This window comes from Echinops telfairi, unplaced genomic scaffold (genome assembly GCF_000313985.2).
Source record: "Echinops telfairi isolate 266 unplaced genomic scaffold, ASM31398v2 ScPeMD7_6;HRSCAF=24_1, whole genome shotgun sequence".
Classification (NCBI taxonomy): domain Eukaryota; kingdom Metazoa; phylum Chordata; class Mammalia; order Afrosoricida; family Tenrecidae; genus Echinops; species Echinops telfairi.
The window spans coordinates 14,973,397-14,977,134 of NW_022103903.1; the positions used below are offsets into that span (position 1 = coordinate 14,973,397).

Consider the following 3,738-nt stretch of genomic DNA (forward strand, 5'->3'; position numbering starts at 1 on the left):
GAATTGTGATAAAAGGAGAAAAGCTTGAAATGTCAAGGATTTCATCTTTCTTGGATCCATAATCAGTGTTCATGGAAGCAACAGTCAAGGGATCAAATGAAGCACACTGCACTTGGCAAATCTGCTGCACAAGACTTCTTTACAGTGTTGAAAAGCAAGGCTGTTACTTGGAGGAATAAGATGTGCCTGACCCAAGCCTTTTTCAATGGGCTCATATGTATATGTGAATTGGACATGGAATAAGGAATATTGAAGAACTGATATATTTGAATTATGATGCTGCAGAAGAATATTGAAAATACCATCAACTGCCAAAGGTATTAAATGATTTGAATGCTCCTTAGAAGCAAGGATCTTCGGACAAGTCACAAGGAAAATATAATCCCTGGAAAAGGACATCATACTTGCTAAAGCAGAGGGGCTGAAAAGAATTAGGAAGACCTTCAAGAAGTGGTATCAGCATAGTGATTCCAACAATGGCCTCAAACACAAGAGCACTTGTGAGGACATTGCAAGGTCGGGCAGTGCTATGGTCAGTATGAATTGTTGGCACCTAACAACACAGCAACAGGAATTCTTTTATTCACAAGTTTCTCCTCCAAGAGTCAAAATCAATGCCTATAAAAAGAGTGTCTTGTGGTTCCGCCAGCCACACTCATGCCTTTTCCCAGGCCCTTTCCTGCTCTGTGCTCCTGCTCTGTGTTCTGGCTTTTCTGGCGGTTGGGTGGCAGGTAGGCACCATGAATTGGCAAGTTGACTTGGCCACTGCTCCAGTTCTTTCTATTCCTCTACCCCACTACCTGGCCATATCTGTGCCCTGCATGGAACTGGTGCACGAGTTCTCCGGCTTCACGTTTTTGATGCCATCTGTATCTGTTGGAAATGTTAGTCAGCTTTCAATAGACCTGATGTGCTTAAGGTCGGTTACTTCTGATTGTCTTGTGCCAGTGATTGGAAACAATTCATATGCAGCCACAGGAGAAAACTCCACAGAACTCAGTATAAATGCCGAGGTATATTTATTATCTTCAAGATCAATTTTTATGAAGTACAAATCCAAGCCATTCTGTAAAAAATTGCTTTCCTGCCTACAAAGTAGGAACCATGCCAGAGTTCTTCTTTCAAGCAGGCATTCATATCGCTGCAATGATTTACAGTTTCTCAGTACTCTTTTTACTACCTACTTACACTGAGAATGCAAAAAAGTGTCCAGAATAAAATAAAGAACCTTAACAGAGAAGAAATGGAAAAAAGCCAGTACATTCCCAGAATTGAAGATTCTGAATTTTGTGTTTGACTCCCTGGAGGAGGCCTCACAAAAACACTGCATTAGGAAAGATAGGAGGAAATAGTGCATGAACAAATACGCACACACAATGGAACACTATTCATTGATAAAAAGCAATGATGAAACCAAGAAGTACTAAATCGTATGGATGGACCTAGAGAGCATTATGCTGAGTGAAATCAGCTAATCACAAAGGGACAAATTTTATATGAGACCACTGTTACAAGGGGGAAAATAAAATAAAAATAAAGACTATAACACCAAAGGGACTAGACTTTGGAGTTTGTCAAATGGGGAGAGCAAGTGAGCGAAGATAAAGCAATAAACTAGACAGTTGACAGGACTCCTATGCGCTGGATTTCAATCTGCAAGGTCAGCAGTTTAAAGCCACCAGTCATACTGTAAGCAATCTAAGAAAGATACATATTTCCTCTAAAAATACTAAGTATGGAGTTCCCACCACAGGAAGGCTCAATTTGAGTGTTCCTGCCACAGGAAGCCCTGCTTAAGATGACCTAATTTTGTAACTTCTGATCATCCTGTGATGATATAAGTAGTATACTTTAATAATCAAGTAGTATACTTTTAGTTCTTTGTTATTTGCTGATATTTTGAATTGCTGGGCAATTCAAATATATTTCACCGTGTGGAATCCATTGTCCCCATGATTTCAGTTGTCTCTTTACTTTCAACAAATCTCTAGATTTTATTTTAATCAGAGTATGAGTTATTATACTACAACATTATATTTATGATGATTACAGTCTATGTTGCCCATATGTGTACATTATCTGGGATACATATTCATATTGGAAACAGGAAAGGGATCATCACAGAGTAGTATTACATTTTAAGGGTTTTTAAAGACACTTATGGTAATTAGTTCATTTATTTCTCATCGCATCCTTTGCAATGGTCTTACACATAATGTTCTTTGAACTTAGGTCTGATAACTTGACTGTTTTTATTTACAATTCGAACATGGAAATATGAATAAAGTTGTAAGGTAATTAATTGTTAGGTTGCATCCAGTGGGTTCGGACTCATAGAGACTCTTTCTATGCACAAAGAATGAAACACTGCCCAGTCCTGCGCTCTCTTCACAGTTATTGCTAAGCTTGAGCCTATTGTAGCCACTGTGCCAATCCATCTTGTTGAGGGTCTTCCTCTTTTACACCATCCCTCTAATTTACCAAGCCTGATGTCTTCTTCCCAGGACTGATCTTTCCTGATAACATTTCCAAATGACATGAGACAAGTCTCAACATCTTTGCTTCTGAAGCACATTCTATTTTTTAAAAATCATTTCATTGGGGGCTTGTACAACTGTATCACAATCCATACATATATCCATTGTGTCAAGCACATTTGTACATTTGTTTCCCTCATCGTTCTCAAAATATTTGTTTTCCACTTGAGCCCTTGGTATCAGCTCTGAAGCACGTTCTTGCTGTACTTCTTCAAAGACTGATTTGTTTGTTCTTTAGGAAGTCCATGGTATTTTCAATATTCTTTGTGAGTATCACAATTCAAATGCATTAATTAGTCTTCCACCTTCCTTCTTCAGTGAAAAGTAATAAGATTCATCACTAAATATATGCTTACTAAGTGCCAGGCATTGTAAAAGCTAACACATTTAAAAATGAATTACCAAATTAGAAGTAGTGGCGCTTCAAGATGACGCCTGCATAAACAGCACATATGGGGACCTCTGCTGATATGGGTGAGCCTGGTATCCAGGAACTCAAGTGAGAGGATTCTGGTGAGTGGAAGAATCCCCACAAAAACCCTAGGGATCTCCCCTGGCCGGGAGGCAGCCCTCCTCCAAATCTGCTTTGCTCCAAGGCCCCAGAGATCTGTGTCCTTATACCAGGGATTTCCTGCAGGCGGTGCTGCTTCAGTGGCCTCAGTCACCAACTGCCAGTGACAAAGTGAGACCACTCCCACCCCCGACCCTGGCATGTTTGACACCCCAGTAACTAGACAGATATTGTGTTGAGCTCCCCAGGGCCATGGCTTGACCACCATTTAGCAGCTGTCCACTCATGGTGTCCCCCTGGGCAGGGGGGAGGGGTGCTGCTCCACGAGGCAGCGATTCCACCACCAAGCTTTGGTCCCTCCCCAAAGCCAGCTAGAGTCCCAGGACCTGTAGTAAGTTTGATTACCTGTGGCTGTAAAGGCTACATGCACTGGTACAGGGACACCTCCATTCCTGTGTGGTTGTGTCTGTCGTGTCAATGGGGCACGGCCCCTGACATTTTCAGGGCATCTTGGCTTGCAGTCCCAGCCTCTCCCGGTGCCCACTCAGTGGAGCCTGCCACTTCCAACCCAATGTATCCCCGGCAGTGGAGCTCCTAGCTGCACCCATCCCTCCCAGCTCATACTCTCCATCACAATGCAAGCTACTTCTCTGGCAATGGAAATAGTAGCTTCCCGGGTCCCACCTGACC

The 3,738-nt window shown here is 42.0% G+C and overlaps 1 pseudogene; it reads left to right on the top strand.

The window, feature by feature from the left end:
* Positions 1-740: 740 nt before the first annotated feature.
* On the top strand, positions 741-1,333 carry LOC101651584 (annotated as a pseudogene).
* Positions 1,334-3,738: the final 2,405 nt, after the last annotated feature.